At 38.7% G+C, this 20392-nt stretch overlaps 1 long non-coding RNA gene across 1 annotated transcript in view; it reads left to right on the top strand.

The window, feature by feature from the left end:
• LOC111092343 overlaps nucleotides 1–20090 on the top strand; it is a 54240-nt gene extending 34150 nt beyond the window's left edge. Inside the window, exons 2-5 of the long non-coding RNA XR_005378273.1 lie at nucleotides 10671–10759; nucleotides 12831–12902; nucleotides 16547–16666; nucleotides 19111–20090. This is a non-coding gene — a long non-coding RNA (uncharacterized LOC111092343). The remainder of the gene's footprint in view (nucleotides 1–10670; nucleotides 10760–12830; nucleotides 12903–16546; nucleotides 16667–19110) is intronic.
• The last annotated feature ends 302 nt before the right edge of the window (nucleotides 20091–20392 follow it).

Raw genomic sequence — 20392 nt, 5'->3', positions numbered from 1 at the left:
TGCCTCTTTTATCAGAAAGAAAAGAAGTAGGAACGGGGCTGGAAAAAAAGCTTTGGAATTACTTTCAGGACACTCACATCCTTCTCCACTCTAACATTTAATTGCTCGTCAACACCCTTAAAGAATTATCCTTTACCAACACATACATTTCATACAGCACAGCTGAAGGCGAGGTAAGAAGAACACATCTGACTCATCTTTTACAGGGTGAGAATTCAGGGAATGGTACATGTGACTACTTGTGTGCGTGAGTTTGCATGTACACATAGGAAAAGTGGCTTTTCTGGTGGGGAGGCTCAGCAGTGGGCTGGTTTTCTTAACTAGCCTCCTCCAACTACAGACCATCCACTCTCCTGTTAGAGATGAATTGACTCCTATGGGAACTGAATGAACACTGTCTTTCGAAGCAAGCTATGCCCCAGTGATGTTGATTCTTGAAACAACGCAAAAAAAAAAAAAAAAAAAAAAAAAGAAAGAAAGAAAGAAAAGAAAAGAATGTGGGGAAGGTACCACTTGAACTTGTCAATGATATTTAACTTGCATTTTACTTTAAATCTGGCTCTCGGCCATGGAGGAAAACATATTTTCTTAGAGAAGAGGATTGATTAAAAGTACCTCACTGCCACTGCCTGTTATACACTTCTGAATTCTAGGTTATAATTGATTGCTAGGAATCATAAAATAAATAACATTCGTGGCACACTTTGTACTGTGTCACATATATTATTTCCTTTTCTTACTTTTCGGTATTACATGACATTTTGAGAAGTAGTTATTCAATTTCTCAGGCTAGAAATTTAAAACCTGAGGTCAAAGGATGCCAAGAGAAGTGCCCAAGGTCATATTGCTAGGGAAGGAAAGAGTTAACATAACTTGAGTTGTCGAACACCAGAGACTAAAATTCATCCAACACAGAATGCAGAATAAATAGGAGAGAGTTGAATTTCTCTAAAATATTATATATCCAAATAAGACCATCAGCAACCTACTCATAATGAAAGCAATGAGAGGATCCCTGGGTGGCTCAGTGGTTTGGCGACTGCCTTTAGCCCAGGGCGTGATCCAGGAGTCCTGGGATCGAGTCCCACATCGGGCTCCCTGCATGGAGCCTGCTTCTCCCTCTGCCTGTGTCTCTGCCCCTCTCTCTCTCTCTCTCTCTGTCTCTCATCAATAAATAAATAAAATCTTTTAAAAATGAAAGCAATGAGGGATTTCTGTTTCTAGAAAAATAACTAGACACAATTCATTCAACAAATATTTATTGAGCTCTTTTTTATCATGCACCCTACTATTCTGCTGCCCACCAACCTTGCGTTGACCTCTTTGACAGCTCTTTTGTACAGTTGAGACCATAGCACTTGCCCAGAAATACCCCTAGAGCTTGTTGAGTCAGAATTCATGGGAATGAATGGGGAATATGCACTTTTACCATGTATTCCGAGCAACTCTTATGGGTGGCAAAGCTTGTCCTTCTGGTTTACAAATCCTGTCTCATATTCCCAAATAGCTTGAATTTATCCTTTTCTTACTCCCAGTACTCAAGGTAAATACTGCCAGACAAATGAGTACCACTTTCTTTCTCTTTCCATTATTAGCTTTGAAATAACATTTTCTCTCAAATGATCCTTCTCTGAAGCAACCAAGTGACAGGTGCTGATAATTCAGAACCTCAGAATCAAGTCACTGAGTATAAGGATATTTGGCCGCGTTTGTTGGAGAAAACTCTGAGGGTGGTCCAACTGTGAGGGGTTTTGTTTTGTTTTTTCATTTTGCTTTTGCTTTGGCAGCAATCCCATCAGTTTGTCTGACTAAAGTTTCTGCCTGTACTTTAAAGGATTCATCCTCTCCTTCTGCCCTGTCCTATGAATTACACCGTAGAATTTCTGCTAATTCGGAACAATCCGTATCAAGGGGCAGGTATTCGATTAAGTGTATGTATTTCAAAATGAGCAGATGCAAACATATGAAACACTTGCTCTTTTATGGGTCTCTCAGGATCACCTATTTTCCCAACATCTTAAATTTAAATCATCAGTCAGGCTTTACATTCTTGAATATCAACTTTAGTCTTTACAATCTCCAAAGAATCAAATGGTATAGTACCAAGTATTGACAGAGAATCAGAGTGACTAAATTCTGTGTACATCCAGAAGGAAAGACAGGACTTACCAAAAAAGGCTCTTACTGTTTAGCTTGGGACCACTGCTACTATCTGATCTGTGAATTCTGCTTTCCAAGGATCCATTCCCCCAGGGGTATAGATCCTTCTTCAAGATCCATGTAGGCAAAGCAAGGTAAGAAGATTCTGAATCAGTAACTCATTACATAGGTAAAAAGGCCAAATTTTTGCAATCAATCTGAAACAGAACCACCAGACTATTTAACAATTGTTCATTAATATTAGTCCTCAAGTCTTTTTTTGTCTTTTTTTTTTTGCAATCTGAAATGTGGCCTCCTTTCCATGTCAGCATCCTAGTTACACATCAACCAGCCTCATCAGTTTGAGGGGGGACACAAAGGTTAGGAGGGATGGCTGACCAAGAGAAATAACAAAAGAGGAGCTTCTCAAACCATAGGACACAGAATCTTTTAGAGCATGGAGAAGCAACATTTCTAAAGTTCTATGCTAAATGTCAGAAATTTACATTGTATTGTGTGTAATTGAAAATGAGTATATTGGAGAAGGGGAGGGTGGCGGGATAACTGGGTGGCGGACATTAATTAATTTTATATAAGACTGGTGAATCACTCACCTCTACCTCTGAAACTGATAATACATTATTTGTTAATTAGTTGAATTTAAATTTTTTTTAAAAAACTCTATTTATATTTGGATATAATGAAAATGAAAGCAATGAGACATTTTAAAAAGACATTTGCTAATTTTAATTGTTAACGTAAAGTACCCTATGCCACTCAAACTGGTTCTTTAGTGAGAAGATGACCGTATCTTAGCAACATATGGTTGTAGCAATATCTTGTTCTAAACTTTTTATTAATAGTATGGTCATTGCAATTTATTTGAAACTTCATTAAAAATTTTTATGTCAGAACTACTTTCTTATGTTATTCTTAATATCGAACTGTTCTCATTTTTAACTAACTAAATAAACAACATGTTAGACTATCTTCCTTAAAAAAAAAGAAAGAAAAAAAAAAGAAAGAAAATAAGTATGTCTAATCTGGGACCTTTAATGGTAGCACTATTAACACTGGAACTGGGTACTTCTCTGTTGTGGTGGCTGCCCTGCTTATTGTAGGATGTTTAGCAGCATCTTTGGTCTCTACCCATTATAATTTTTTAAAGATTTTATTTATTTATTCATGAGAGGCAGAGACATAGGCAGAGGGAGAAGCAGGCTTCCTGTGGGGAGCCTGATCCCTGCGGGACTTGATCCCAGGACCCCAGGATCACGATCTGAGCCAAAGGCAACCGCTGAGCCACCCAGGCGCCCCTCTATCCATTAGCTGCCAATGCACCTCTTCCCCATTATGACAACCAAAAACATCTCCAGACATTGACAAATGTCTTATGGTTGGGGGGAAGGGAGATCCCCCCAGGTTGACAATCACTGAACTAAGTAGACTGGGTCTGCTATGTGGGTCACCTCTGTGTGTGAGGCAGTACCTAGCCTCCACCAAGGCCACAACCCCACTGCAAAGGGTAACTGCTGGATTTGTCACCATTGGTCAAATCTTTACTGCTGTTAGGATCCAGCTGGCATTCTCTTCCCACTGTATTAGAAGTGGGAACTTTCTACTAAAAGGTTGGGGTGTACTCCTTTGCACAAAATGTCCTTGGTTTTCCCCACTCTGCGCTGTACTACTAAACCCTACTAAGCTTTCAAAACTCGGCTGACAGGTAAACTTATTTCACATTTTCTCTCAAGTTGAATTTGGTGTTCTGTAATAATCATGTCTCAATAAGTACACATATTGTAATATAGTATAATTGTAAATAGACATATTCATCCCATCCACTAAGTTGTGAGTTGCTCAATCCTATGTAGCTCAATCCTATATAGCTATATCCTATTAATCTTCTGGGTATTTCCTCTACTACCCAATGGATACTCAATGAATATTTTATGAAGAAAGGAATAGAAGTTATATGTACTTTGGGTTGTTTTGTTTTGCTTTGTTTTTCTTGGTATAAATTAACAGTAGTTTCCTTTCCTTATACACTAAGTTTGATTTTTATGGTGTTATACCAGGGAAAGTTTTCCCAGCACTGCTAAAATCCCACCATGACAAATCCATTGATGATAGGGCTAGTTCTAGCAACTTTAAGTGCTCTTCATGTGACATTGATTCTCTATCTGCAGCCAGGGAATCCTGAGATGCTCATGCACTGTTGGACAGCTGCCAAAAGTACACCCAAAACCAGACTTTTGGCACACCTACTTCATCTAGTTTCTGGGGTATGACTTAAATCTTCTGATTTACTAGCAGTCAAAAGTAAATGACATTATAAAATGTGCATCTGGGTGTCTTCAAGGAAGTATTTATTTCCAAATATCCATCCTGCCTTATTGTAGGATGCAAGATGACTTAGTGAATCCATGACCCGGGCAAAGTACCTATATAATCCATCCTCACACAATTTGTATATTTATAAATCAAGAAATAGATACCCAACTTAAAACATCAGAAGGGAGTTCAAAGGGAGACTTCCCTGAGTGAAATTCAACCGTGGTAGCAGGGTAAAAGGAAAACTAAGTTGATCACCCACTCACCATTGATTCTCAAATGCCAGCTTTGATAGTTTTTCTGAAAGGCCTTGATGGCACGAGGATTTATGCATGACCCACTTGTTCATGCAAGCCTCCCTCTTACTCTGTGCAGGCACTTTCCCGGGAACCGAGAATGCAGCATTGAGCAAGACAGACAGGGTCGCTGCTCCAGTAAAGATGGAATTCTAACATGGAGAATCAGAGAAACAAATGAAGAATATTTCTGACAATTGCATTTTAGAAAAAAAAAAATACAGTGTTACATAAAGTGTTAGTTGGAGCACAAGGGAAACACCACACATCAGATGAGATTCTCAGAGAAGGCCATGAGGATGACTCCTGAGCTCAGGTCTAAAAGATGAAAGCAAACAACTTTTGCTAAAAAGCAGTTGAAGAAGAGGAAACAGCAAGTAGAAACTCAGTGAAGAAGAAATATTCTTGATAAAAACAGGACCAGTATGACAGAATCTTAGTGATCGGTAGCAGATGGACTAGGGCCAGGACACATAGGGACTTGGAGTTTTTTTTCAAAATTTTTTAATTTATTTTTTTATTGGAGTTCAATTTGCCAACATATAGCATAACACCCAGTGCTCATCCCGCCAAGTGACCCCCTCAGTGTGCATCACCCAGTCACCCCAACTCCCTCCCCACCTCCCTTTCCATTCCCCCGTCTTCATTGCCTAGAGTTAGGTGTCTCTCATGTTTTGTCCCTCTCACTGATATTTTCACTCATTTTCTCTCCTTTCCCCTTTACTTGGAGATTTAAAAAGAAGGTGGGATTTTATGCCAAAGACAAGAAGCCGTTCATAAGTTTTAAGCAATAGAATGACATGATCTTACTAATTTCGAAAGATCTCTCTTCCTGCCAGTATTAAGGTCCAAACAGAACATCCATAGCAGGAAAATACTCTTTACTTTTCTGGCTGGATCATCTGCTAACCTATAGCATATTAAGTATAATTAGCAGCTGTGATGGAGGCTTCAATTTTAAAGACTATCTTTGTATTTTATTTTTATTTTCACTCATCACCATAATCATTAATATCATCTGTAGTTACTAGGACATTCCCTCTATGCTGCTAAAAACTGGCTTCTAAATAACTGAAACTTTACTGTACTTTAGTCCCCCAGAATATAAGCCTTAATATCCTTAATATTTTAATTCTATATATGACTCTTTTTCCTCTATCACTGGACATTTATTTTTTATACAAATACAGCTGTATTCAAGGTAATATAAAATAGTTACAGCTTTACAAATTCCTTTAATAATGATCTACCCCTGAAAATACAGGGTTAACTTTGCAAATCTCCAGAGCTCATACAAAGCAATACATTTGAATCAATGAAAAGTAATTGGCAGGGCAATAGGTTATATACTGATATGAAAAAAAATTATTAAATATTGGCTCCTTTTTGTTGAAAAGCTCAGGGGTAGAAGATACTGTTCTTTCTCTGCATTTGTCTATTTTTAATTAAAGGAATACTTCAAACTTATTATTAGAAATAGGGAAGAGCTAGAAAATGATACAGGTTTGGAAGAGGAAAGAAAATACTGCTAAGAAATCAAAGATGTTTATCTTCAAACCTCAGTTACCCAGATGACTATAGCCTATAACACAAAAGAAAGTATCAGGAGACAGAGGTCAAAGAGAAAATGTTCCAGGTTATTTCGTTTTGATTAACAAGTGGTATATTAATCAGCATTCTCCAAAGAAACAAAACCAATAGCAAATACAAATATATAAAAAGAGATGTATTTAAAGGAATCAGCTCACATGATTATGGAGGCTGACAAATTCCAAGATATACAGTTAGTGAGCTAAGAAGAGTCAAGATTTTAGTTCAAGTCTGAAGACAGAAAAAAATTGATGTTTTTCTCAAAGGCAAACAGGAGGCAGACAGGAGGGATTCTCTTTTACCTGTGGGAGAGTCAGACCTTTCGTTCCATTCAGGTCTTCAACTTATCATCGGATGACGCCTAACTACATTAGGGAGGATAATCTCAGTCTATCCAATTTCCTCAGTCTATCCAATTTAAATGATAATCCTCATAGAAACACACAGAATAATGTTTGACCAAATATCTGGGCAGCCTGTGATCCAGTTAAGTTGACCTGTGAAATTAACCATCGTAAGTCGTCAGGTAATTTTTAAAGCTTAGTCCAAGATTAATTTATCTGTCCATCCTATCAACATTTATTAATTTCTTGGTAAGCATTAGGTCCATTTTAGGTGCTGGGGATCCAGTAAGTGTAAGAAGTAATCTCTGACTTTGGGGTGCCTGGGCAGCTCAGTCAGTTAAGGTCTGACTTGATTTTGGCTCAGGTCATGAGGTCAAGCTCCACATTAAGCTCTGCAATGGGGCATGGAGCCTGCTGAAGATTCTCTCTCTCCTGCTTCCTCTTCCCCACTCTAAGAAAGAAAGAAAGAAAGAAAGAAAGAAAGAAAGAAAGAAAGAAAGAAAGAAAGAAGACAAAAAGAAAAGAAAAGAAAGAAAAGAAAAGAAAAACGAAAGAAAAAAGAAAAGAAAGAAAGAAAAGAAAAAAGAAAAGAAAAACAAAAGAAAAAAGAAAAGAAAAGAAAGAAAAGAAAAAAGAAAAAAAAAAGAAAAAAAAGAAAAGAAAAGAAAGAAAGAAAAGAAAAGAAAAGAAAAGAAAAGAAAAGAAAAGAAAAGAAAGAAAAGAAAAGAAAATCTGAATTCAGTGGCCCCTGGGAAATAGGAAAATGTGTACATACAAAATCAAAATGCCATGAGACAGTTACTAAAGGGAATGGATTGATGTATTATAGTAAGAGTCTTTAACTCCAAAATGTAGAAAATGGTAATGAGATTATCTCCCAAGAGGAGATAAACCTCCAGAGAGAGAGAGTACCTGAGCTAAAGAAATGCCCTGCATCAGAAAGGAAAGAATGGGAAAGACAAGTGGACTGAGGAACTTCCAGAAGCCTGTTTTGTGGAGAGAAGAAGAACTAATAGTGGGAAGTCTTATGAAAGGCTTTGTAGACACTGAGCATTCCCCCTTGACTGTTACCACGAGCCAAATAAAAGTTTTTACTAGATGAAAGGGAGCACAGCAGTTCACAAAGAATTGTATTCCATTTTTGAAAAACCATAGCTAGTTTTTACCTGAATTTATCCAAAACACTTTCTTTGCAGGTGCCAACCATTAACACTTGTTCTGCCCTCTACTGACTTACTCTGTCAAACGTTTAGACTTAAAATTTATATCATGATCCTTTCATTCAATGCCCATTAATTAAGCACCAGCCACGACAGGAACCATGCTGTGAATCAGTGGATTACAGTGGACAGGACAGATGTGGCCCTTTCCTCATAAAGCTGGAAGTATTCTAGAGGGGGAAGTAAATAGAGAATCGTAAATGAAAATAAACGTGATTACTGCAATGAACGTAATGTATAGCCACGACTTAGTCAGCAAGTCTAAACTCAGAATCATCCCCAAACAAAAGCTCCCCAGAGAGACCTATGGAAATCTTAGGCTGTTTTGTCTTAGACAATCAGTGACACAATTGCTAAGGTCTTTAAATCAACTTGTAGGATGCCTCTGAAGTCCTCATAAATTCATGGTCTTGCTCAGGCATAGAACTATTATTTTAACCACCATCTCCTCCTGAGAACAAGAAATAAATTTTAAATTTTCCTTGACTTCATGATCTGACTCATCCACACGTTGTTTCTATTGGTTATCACGCATGAATTTCACCACTGCCTTTTCAGCATTGTTGTTTATTTGACTTGGAAATTATACTTTGAGCCTATGCTGTAAAAATCCAAGAAATGACATAAAGGATAAGAATCAAGTTTGTCACAGTTTTCTGCCTCTGGGCAATTAGAGTTTTATAGCATCTTCTTATAACTAAATGGGAAACATAAATCCTGTAATTGAAATGAGATGAACTCATTTGCTTACCTGAAGACCAAGCTGTTTTCATCATGCCAACTCCCAACACCCAGAGACTCAAACAGAAAGCTCTGACCTTTGGTGAATTACCACCAAAATGGTTTTAAGATTGAGAAGGGGAGGGAGAATAAGAGAAACCCAGAAACTGAGACCTGGTTCATATCCACCAAGCCCTGGTCTGATTCTCCTGGTTGGTTGGCATCGCTATTAAAAATATTTGCAAGCTGCAGTAATTACAGCCCAAACAATTTATTGAGACCTTTCTCTATCTTCCTGGTACATGCAGTCAGGTCTTTCCACTGAGTTCCACTCCTTGGATTCCTGTTGCTGTTGGGTGGTGGCCATTCCCATTCACCATCCTGCATTAATCACACATCTGCTTCAAACTGCTCAGGCCCTGGCCACTCTTTCTCCTCCTCCTCCTCCTCCTCCTCCTCCTCCTCCTCCTCCTCCTCCTCCTCCTCCTCCTCTCTCCTCCTCCTCCTCCTCTCTTCTTCTTCTTCTTCTTCTTCTTCTTCTTCTTCTTCTTCTTCTTCTTCTTCTTCTTCAAGATGTATTTATTTATTCATGAGAGATAAAGAGAGAGAGGCAGAGACAGGCAGAGGGAGCCTGATGCAGGACTCTAACCCAGGACCCTGGGATCATGCCCTCAGCCAAAGATGCTCAATCACTGAGCCACCCAGTCATCCCAGGCCACTCATCTTTGGAAAGACCTTCCTTCACAGCATTCGTGCTCACAGGTGATGTGACTAAGGCGCTTTTCAACTCCTAGTGAACTGGAATTCTCTCTTATCATTACGGTTACCATAGAAAGAACTAATAAAGGCTGAAAAAAAGAGACTAATGTTGGGGGGGTGAGGGTTGGTGGAGTTTTTAACAGAGAAAAAGCTTTTACATAGTGAATTAGCATAGATAAAACATTGACTATCCCAGTTTTGGCTCTAATTTTGCATTTACATATCACTTATTTTAAGAATACGTAGACATTTAACTATACTAGGGGTTGAACTTTTTAATTTTAAAATGAGGAAACTCAAATACAGCCAGCAGTTAAATTCAATTAACTGTGTTAAATAGGAATTCTTGAGCTAGGAATGAACACATATTAATTCATTCATCCATTTAGCCATTCATGTATTAACTCATTCAATAAATATGTATTTCAAATCAACTGATATGAGCTGATTCTAGCCTAAACAGAGCCCTAAACATGCAGGGAAAGATTGGATGGTATTTTCTTAGCATATTGGATTTATATGGCACAGAAAAAGACTATAATGTATTTTTTGAGCTTTTTAGTAGTAGAATAAACATTATCTATTTCTGGAATCAAACAACAGGGTTATCATGGTTTTATAAGCTCGATTATTCATTCATTCATTCGTTCATTCATTCATTCAGTTATTCCTTTGGTAAATATGTTACAAGTCCTACTATCTATATTGGATGAGGCTTATTTCCTACAGAGAGGAATAATTATCTCAATAGATTATTTTGGTAAATGTGAGAGTCTAGCATGGCTTGCTCACAAGATGCCTAACAGGGAAACAGAATAGATTTGTCACTTTATCTAGAAGTGGAAATTTTCTCCGGAGGCTGTTCAGAAACACTGAAGACTTTTAAGTGAGGATGGAAGTTGGGTTGGGGGCTAGAAGCCTGAGAAGAGAAAGGCTAGAAGGCTGCCCCATAGGCCATAGGAGAGAAGATGGAATCTCAACCAGGCAACCCGAGGCTGGGGGATAAAGAGGAAGTTACCCCTTTAGCAGAGATTTTGTGCTCCCATCAATGTACATACAGATTAAAAACCTAAATATAACCTAGTTATGTAGATGTAAGAGTCACCAGGTTATAAGCAAATATACATCTATTAAGGGTCAGAAGTGCTAAGCAGTAAAACCCAATATTCATAAAATACTTCCCACATGTCTGAGTGAACAGATTAATTTTTAGAGATTAAATCCACAGATTAATCCTTGCAATAATCCTATAATTCTCTCCCATTTTACAGATGAAGAAACTGAGACAGGAAAGGTCAAAGAAAATTGCTCAAGCCTCCAAGTCACTTACTAAATAGTAAGTGATAAACTTAAAATCCAGGTATGTAACCACCACACTAAATGGCATTATTGTTACTGTCATGGCATCTTTACTGTAACAATTCTTGCTCACATATTCACCGTAACATCAAATTGTACAGAACAATTATATAGTTCTGAAATTCTTTCTTTCTGAATCCCATCCTCTACAATTTTCTTCCAGTTTGGACTGTTTTCATACCTTATGGATTTACCTACATTACTTTTTTATTTTATTTTATTTTATTTTATTTTATTTTACTTTTTGAAGATTTTGTTTATTCACTTGAGAAAGAGACAGAGAGAGAGTGCAAGTAAGGGGAGAGGCAGAAGGAGAGGGAGGAGCAGGCTCCCACTGAGCAGGGAGCCCAATGTGGAGCTTGATCCCAGGACCCCGGGATCATGATCTGAGCCGAAAGCAGATGCTTAACCATCTGTCCACCCAGGCGCCCCTCCTCCATAATTTTAGATAATATGCTTATTGATACTCTGTAATTAATAAAAATAATATCTATTTTCTTCTCACTATGACCAATGAGTCAGCTTAATGACTTTGACTTCCATTCTTCATCCCTAGGCCCAGTGTTTGACAGTTGTGTTATTGCTCTTGCTTTGTATACTGATCATTTATAACATTAGTATACATTTCTGATTCTTTTTTCCATTATGGTATGGTATCTGTTACCACTTTCCTGCTTTTTTTTTTTTTTAAGATTTTATTTATTTATTCATGAGAGACACAGAGAGAGAGGCAGAGACACAGACAGAGGGAAAAGGGAGCTCCCCCTCCCCACAGGGAGCCCAATGCGGGACTTGATCCCAATGTGGAGCTTGATTCCAGGATCCCTGGATCATGCCCAAAGCCGAAGGCAGGCGCTCAACCACTGAGCCACCCAGGCATCCCCTCTTCCTTGTTTCTTAAAATGAAGTTGTCACTACCCTTTCATATCCTTTATATTTATCCACCACTCTTCCTTCCCTCTCTTGCCTCCCACCTTGCCAGTGAAATACTTCCTTTTTGAGTAATTAACTTTGTCAACTTTTACACTCTGTTCTGCACCCACAACCAAGCTGGACATGCTTTTTTCCATGTACTGATTCCCAAGCTCTAAAGCACAATAACAGCTGCACTATTAGGACAATGCAGGTGATTTTATCAGAGCTGCATTTTCATCTCAGATTTAAAGTTGGAGCCTTTGTGAAAGCTGAAAGAGGTGTTCCAGGGTCAAGGTCAAACTGGCTTTATGTCAGGATACCAAATCATACCACATTTTAATTTGCCTCCATGTAGGCTATGACTTTTCGGTACATTTTAGTTTTATTATTTCCCATCGCCTATTTATTTGGTTTTCCTTTTCTTTTCTCTTCCTTTCCTCTTCCTTCCTTCCTTCTATTCCTCTCTCTTTGTTCCCTTCCTCCCTCCTTGCCCTCCTCCACCCTCTCTCTTCCAACTATGAGCTTTGATATCATCCTATGATTTTTCCAAACTTCTCCTTCAAAGAAATAGAGATGACTGCAGGACTTTCTTGGGCAGTTTGGGTTTCCTCGCTCACTCTTTTTTCTAAGAATCATGAATAATCTGGCAGCTTTGGGATTGTGAAAGGAGAGGAGGGAGGAGGCATGCCGGTCCTCTCTCCAGCTCTGCCCATCCGGACCTCTGTAGAGAGGACATTGTCCTCTCTGGTTCTCTTTCCAGCCACTCCTCAGCTGGTCTCCATCCTGAGTATCCATGACATGCAGTCCTTCGCCTGTTCCACTCGGTGGTCAGGAAAATTTGGCAGGACTCCTGAAGCCTGTCCTGAAATATCTTCACAGCTCCATCATGCTCTTCTATTTCTGGGTCACGCATGAGGGACTCTGTGAGGCTTGCCAGATTCCAGAGATTTAGATAGAAAGACTATAAAAATCTCTTCTGCTTCTGAGTTCCCCAAATTCTATGGAAAAATCTATCGCAATGCCCCCTCCCCATTACCATTCAGGAATTGGGCTTTAGGGGAGGGTGGAGGGTACAAGTCCTTTCATCAGAGACCAGTATCAATGATTTATTATGTGCCTTTAAGAACAAAAAAAATGAACTTTCACCCTTTCCTCAGGACCAAGCATTTGGACCTCCCGCACAGCCAGAAAGCTGCATTCTCAATGCTTCTTCCCAATTTCTCATTTGCGTAAGTACTTCAATAAGTACCTTCTTTTGTTTTCCTTTGCTTTGTTCTTTTAATCTCACCCTGCGTGCCAAAGACCCTTTGGAACAAACGTCTCTGACAGCTGAGTCTTCCAGTGAGATGATCTATGCACTATACTCCAGGAGTGTCTGAATCACAATTCAAACTTAAGATGGAAAGTCATTCTATGGATGAGGCTTCACCAGTAGGCAAGTTTTACCAAACACTAAACCTACACACTTCTAAAACGAAAGTGGCCAGTCAAACATATTTTCTAAGTTGAACCTGACCCGAACTGATAAATCCTTCAGTGCAGTCCCAAAAATAAAGATATCTTGAATTTCAACCTTAGGCCAAGATGCTTACTCATTCTAAATTCAGGTCTTCAGTATATGTACAATGGGCACCCAGAGGCCAGATGTGTTCATGCCTTGACTTTCTTCTCAGCCCCTCAGGGATCCACTAAAGAAAAAAAGCTTCTAGAGAGCCTGGGTGGCTCAGTGGTTGAGCATCTGCCTTTGGCTCAGGGTGTGATCCTGGGGTCCTGGGATTGAATCCTGTATCAGGCTGCCTGCTTCTCCCTCTGACTGGGTCTCTGCCTCTCTGTGTCTTTCATGAATAAATAAATTCTTAAAAAAAAAAAAAAAAAAAAAAGAAGAAGAAGAAGAAAGAAAAGCTTCTAGCAGATGACCCAAGGCCCATTTCTGCCACCTGGGTAGCTAGGTGGTACCTTGATTTGCTCACTCCATAGGCCAGTGGCTCTTAAAGGCCATTCAGATTAACACTCAACCTTCAGGGGCCTGCAAACATCAGGCTTTTTTGTTTGTTTTCTCCCATTTGTTTTCTTCTGTCCTTGGAAGACCATTTAAATAGGTTAAGTTGGAGCTGTGGTTGTATTCAAATTGATGTTCTAACAGTTCTCATTAAAGTTTAAAGAATCTTCTCAAAATCAGAAAGTACTTATTAAGCAGGTATTACATACATTTTTGAGGAGAAGAGAAAGAGGAATCTTTGAGGCACCTCGGATATTTCTCTTTAAAATATCAAGAGCATATTTTATTATTGCTACACACTGCCATACAATATCCCTTTCCATAATAAATCCCTAGCAATCCTGAGGGATTTTAAAATCAAAAATATTCTTACAATCTGGAATCATTAAGATCTAAATGCAGGAAGGGTGCTGTGGCTACATAATCTTGCAAAACCCTCTAACCTTTTAATGCTTTGATTGATGAGTCTGATATCACTTGGCTTCAAGCTTCATGGGTCCATTGACTACTAATCAGGTTTAATAAATGTAATTCCATTTGAAAATATTAAGTACCATAAAATTATTACCTTGATGATTTTTAACTAAATGCATCCATAAAAAATTCTGACAGTTTTCATGAGCAGTGATCATTGAACAAAAGTGTTTTCTGCACGCAATATACCACATCCAATATATTTAGAATTATCTTCTTAGAGGTTTCCCCATTTCTTTTGTAATACAGGATAAAAAATTAACTAGAGAATGAGCAAAGTTCCTTAGTATGGCTTATAAAATAGAAGCTTACAAAGAAAAATCAATAGAGATCATTTATTCTCTAAAAAATGAGAATAAAGTCTAAAAAGTAAGAGGGCAAATCTATTTTGATAAATATGCATTCAATAACTAGATAGCCTGGGGGTAAAAATAACCTGACTTAAATGAAAATTTAAGGATTCAATTAACATCCTTAGTGCTTAATGCCACCCAAAGGAATTTCGGAAAAAGGTTCTTAAAGATTTTCACAATTTATTTAAAAATCAGGTTAATCACTGCACAGAGAACAAGATAAATGAAATTCAGTGCAAACAGATTTGTCATAATATAAAAAAATATAGTTCCTGAAAAATACACAGCACATTTTTGAGAAGATAAGAAAGACAATTTATGGGGCGCCTCAGTGGCTCAGTTGGTTAAGTGTCTGCTTTCCACTCAGGTCGTGATCCTGGGGTCCTGGGGTCGAGCCCCATGTTGGGCTCTCTCTGCTCAGAGTGGGGGGGGGTCTGCTTCTACCTCTCCCTCTTCCCACCCCCACTCCTGTGCACTCTCTCTCTCTAACTCAAGTAAATAAATAAAATATTTTTAAAAATAATGATGGTTTGTTATGCTATTCCACAGTCTATTTTTTTTTAGAAAGTTAATATCTAGAAAAACTGGCAGTTCCAGAAGCAAGTTTATTGTACTATGAGACTGTTGTGATTAATTTTATGTAGCAACTTGGCTGGGGCCACAGGGTGCCTAGAAATATGATTAGACATTATTCTGAGTCCTTCTGTGAAGGTGTTTTCAAGTAAGAGTAACACTTGAATCTGTAAAATGAGTAAAGCAAACTGCCTCCCTAATGGTGGTGGGTCTCATCAATCAGTTGAAGGTCTGAATAAAACAAAAACGCTGACAAGAACCCCCTCCCCACCTGCCCTGCACAAGTAAGACAGAATTACCTCTTGCCTGGTAGCTTTCAGACTGAGACATCGGCTTTTCTCCTGCCTTCACACTTGCATTAAAACATCAGCTCTTCCTGGGTCTCAGGCCGGCTAGCCTCATGATGGAACTACACCATCGGCTCTCAAGTCTTCAGACTTGAACTAGAACTACGACATTGGCTCTCCTGGGTCTCCAGCAGAGCAATTCTCCCTGCAGATCTTGAGACTTGTCAGCCTCCATGATCATGCGAGCTAAATCCTCAGAATAAATCCGTATTCAGTTCTGTTCTTCTGGAGAACCCTGACTATTATGATCCTCATTGCCAAGTATTTACCTTGTGAAAATGTATGTGGTTTATTTATTTGAGAGAGAGAGAGCGCAAGAGCAAAAGAGAAAGAAAGGGCACAAGCAGAGGAGAGAGAGAAGTAGGCTCCTCCCACCCCCCCATCAGGAAGCCTGATGGCAGGGTTCCATCCCAGGACCTCGGGATCATGTCCTGAGCCAAAGGCAGACACTTAAGCGACTGAGCCTCCCAGGTGCCCCCCTATTCTCATGATTTTAGAATAATCTTCAGTGCCATGTGGCATTTGCTAAATTAATATTCACTATGGGTAACAGCAAAGGGGTAGAAAGTGGGTGGATTTTTAAAACCAGGTTTAAAGTCAAATCCTTGCTCTGCCACTAGCTAGATGAGTGGCCTTGGGCAGATTAGCCAACCACTCTGAAAAGTGTGGCTCTTTACTTATGAAAAAGATATTAAAAAATCTCAAATTAGAAAAAAATAATAAAAAAAACCTCTCCAGGGTTGTGCGGCTTAAGTGGACAATATGTGTGACCCCCTCCATCAGGGGAGGGAAAGGTAGGGCGGCTCCCTGAGTCCTGTTCCTGCGTGTAGCACCTGACCAAAAGTCTAGCGTTAGCCACCAGAGAGAAAAGATGACAAGGATTTACAGAAATTAATTTGGTCCCATATTTTATTGCCTTTCTACATTTGTTACTCTCACGATGCCAAGGACATCTGACTTGGAGGCAGATGAGCTCCGCGTCAAAGAGGACATCCTTAACAGCTTCTCTATGGCCTTTTCTTGACGAAAACAGAAAGACTGAACAAAAGAAAAGGTAAAGTTTTCCATATCCGTCACACATGAGGGACCCTCAGGCTTACTTTTCTTCTGTTCCCTCTTTTCCACAGGCTGGTCCCTGAGATAAGAGGAGGATGTTCAAGAGAAAGCCTTGCAAAAGGTCCCAGGAGCAGTGGGCTGTGAACTCCTCTCTTGGCAGCGAGTTAAAGGGCAGAGAAACATCCAGAATGGTAAATGAATTGGTATGTGTGAGTCTGTGTGTCTGGATGTGTTATAATCAGTACCTAATATATTTTTGATCTGGAGTGAATTGCTTCTTAATGCTCTCTCCTTGGGACACCTGGGTGGCTCAGTTGGTTAAGTATCTGCCTTCAGCTCAGGGCGTGATCCCGAGGTCCTGGGATTGAGTCCCACATTGGGCTCCCCACAGAGAGCCTGCTTCTCCCTCTGCCCATGTCTCGGCCTCTCTCTATGTCTCGAATGAATGAATGAATGAATGAATGAATGAATAAATAAATAAATAAATAAATAAATAAATTCTTTAAAAAAAATAATACCCCCACCTCGGGCATCTAGGTGGCTCAGTCGGTTAGGCATCTAGCTTCAGCTACTGTCATGATCCCGGGATCCTGGGCTAGAGACCTACATCTGGCTCCCTACTCAGTGAGCACCCTGCTTATCCCTCTCCCTTTGCCTCTGCCCCTGCTTGTGCTCTTTCACTCTCAGTCTCTCTCATTTAAATACATAAGATCTTAAAAACAAACAAACAAACCTCCTCCTCTATAGGAAAAACATTGGTTTCCGTAATAATCATGAAACAAAACTAATAAAAATAATAGCCAGCAAAGACGTGCAGACAGTAAAAGTCTTACTTATTGACTGTTACATAATTATGTTAGTAATGAGTGAAGTAAAACAAAACAAAATAATTTTGCTGTATCAAAATTTAAAAGCTGGAGGATGAGGGGATGGGGAAAATGTGTGGAGGGGAGTGGGAGGTGTAGGCTTCCAGTTATGGAATGATAAATTCCCAGAGATGAGGGGTGTGGCACAGAGAATATAGTCAGGGGTGGTGTTGTATGGTGAGGGGGCAGCTACACCTGGGGTGAGCACAGCATTTAGTAGAGTTGTGGACTCACTATGTTGTACACTTGAAACCATCGTCACATTGTGTGTCAACTACAGTTAAATAATAAAAAGAAGTACAACTATTGAATCAGTTTTCACATCCAGCTAAGTAGTTTGAACTTTGATCTTTAGGAGACAGTTCTATATTAGCCACAGAAATAATTTCCCATTAACTTTATTAGTTAATATTAGTAAAATATACACGGATGTACATTTAGTGACATGTACCCTAACAATTACACTAATGTGATATTAATGAAACATATTCTTTTTGCGAATATAAGCAAAAAATACAAGTTAGGCAATTACTCAAACCATCCTGCTGTTGTAACGTTTAATTTCTCTTTAGGAAAAAGAAATTAATAATTAAGAAAGAAGAACAAAATTTTAACATTATTTTTACGTGTGTAAAATTTCACATACATTTCATCATACAAATGTAACAAAGCATTTTCATTCAGGGAAACATTTCATGTGCAAATTAAAAGTTGCTGTGCCATACAAAAATATTACACCGTACAATTCATTCACACGGTTTCTGGGGCACCTGGGTGCCCCAGTTGGGTAAGCATTTGACTCTTGGTTTTGGCTCAGGATGTGATCTCAGGGTCCTGGGATCAAGTCCTGTGTTGGGCTCCTTGCAGAGTCTCCTTGAGAGTCTCTCTCTCTTTGTCCTTCTATCCCTCACACTCATACCCTCTCTAAAATAAATAAATTTAGGGACTCCTGGTGGCTTGGCAGTTGAGTGTCTGCAGTGGGCTCAGGGTGTGATCCTGGGGTCCTGGGATCAAGTCCCACATCGGGCTCCCTGCAATGGAGCCTGCTTCTCCATCTGCCTGTGTCTCTGCCTCTCTCTCTCTCTCTCTCTCTCTCTCTCTGTGTGTGTCTCGAAAGAAAGAAAGAAAGAAAGAAAGAAAGAAAGAAAGAAAGAAAGAAAGAAAGAAAGAAAGAGAAAAGAGATATGCATAACAATTCCACACAAATATCATTTGGGACATATAAGATGCAGATAGTAGTTGTTCCTTGTTCCAATCACCTCTTGACAAATTGTCTTTTTCCCTTCTGGAGAAGTGGAAAAGTTTCAAGAACCCGTGTTGCCTTTCTTTTAATTTGTTTTAAAATCAAATAATGCATTGAAGCACTCCTCCTATTACATTTTGAAAAGCATATTGCAGTATATAAAATAAAAATAAAAGTACCTCCTCGCTGCTCTTGACCAAGGATGTACCACTTCCGCTTGTTAATGGCTTAGGATTTCAAAACTGTCTATTCATTTACATGAATACATATGTACATATGCAAATATATGTGTTTTTAAAATGGGAATGGAATTTAAAGATCCTGTTGAGCTGGATGACTTTTCAACTAAAATATGAACATGCATATCTGCCTCAATATAGTTGTAACACATTTTTTTTCCATGGTACTGTGTAGTTGCTTAGTTTCTAGTACCCCTCCTAGGCAAACGTACAATTTGTGGCACCAGTGGGGTTACGTGTGGCCCTGTGAATAAAATGTAAGTGGGAAAAACATGTATCATTTTCAGGTGGAAGCCCTGAGGGCTATCTGCAAGCTACCACACCGTCTCCTCTGCTAGACAGTCTGGTGTAATGCTCCACATTGATGACTGCTTCATCGGCCTGCATCCTGGGTGAGAAGATACAGGACAGAGTTCCCAGCTGACCTGCGAGGGCCACATATGAGCAAGAAATAACCTGTTATTTTAAACCAATGAGATTTTGGAAGGGGTTCTCCAGCATATTCTAGCATTTCTGGATTAATACAAATAGTATTATGGACAATTTTTTAATTCGATTGTCTTCCTAATAATAGAATTGGTATCACTTCCAATTGTTCAAGTATATAAAATAGTGGCAATAGACAATCTTACATTTATATCTTATGTTTTTTGTACCTAAGGCAGATTTTATATGGAGGATGTATATAGAGTCACTCAGATATTATCATCCTCTTCAAAAGCTTTAACTCTTTATACTATTAGAATTAGTCATGAGGGGGCACCTGGGTGGCTCAGTGGTTCAGCATCTGCCTTTGGCTCAGGGCGGGATCGCTGAGGTCCTAGATTGAGTCCCGCAACAGGATTCCCAAAGGGAGCCTGCTTCTCTCCCTCTACCTTTGTCTCTGCCTCTCTGTGTGTCTCTCATGAATAAATAAACAAAATCTTAAAAAAAAAAAAAAGAATTAGTCATGAGGATACACATAGACTTATCCTAAAGCCAATATTGGTTGATCAAACGTGACCTATCAACAATTTAATATTTGCAGGATCTGATGATTTAGAAATATGGACCAATGTCTTTCAATTTGTAGTTTCTGATTATTGATTTTTTCCTATGTTTTTATGTGTGTGAGCTCTATCTATTCTGAATTGCCTATCCATATCTTCTGTCCATATGTCTATTATTTTGTTTTGTCATCTAGATTTTAGGAACTTTTATATATTAGACATCCTTATGCTGAATGTGTAATGTATGTTCCAAATATTTTCTCCTAGTCTATATATTGCCTTTAAACTTTATTTCTTCACTCTTTTATGACATGGAGCTTTCATTTTCAGGTACTAAAATCTCTCTGTGTTCTTGATAGATATGGAATCTAGAATTTGTTGGGCTTAAGAAATTTTTCCCCAGTCAGCAAGGCATTATAAAATGAATTATATCCTTATTTTAACTTAAATTATTTATAATAATTATATAGTTATATAATTATATAGTTATATATATATATATAGTTATATAATTATATATAGTTTTGGGGGTTGTTTTATATTTAACTCTTAAATCCAACTAGAATTTATTTCAGTGAAT

The sequence above is a fragment of the Canis lupus genome, chromosome 25 (assembly GCF_011100685.1).
Source record: "Canis lupus familiaris isolate Mischka breed German Shepherd chromosome 25, alternate assembly UU_Cfam_GSD_1.0, whole genome shotgun sequence".
Lineage (NCBI taxonomy): Eukaryota > Metazoa > Chordata > Mammalia > Carnivora > Canidae > Canis > Canis lupus.
This window is presented reverse-complemented; position numbering and strand designations above follow the sequence as displayed.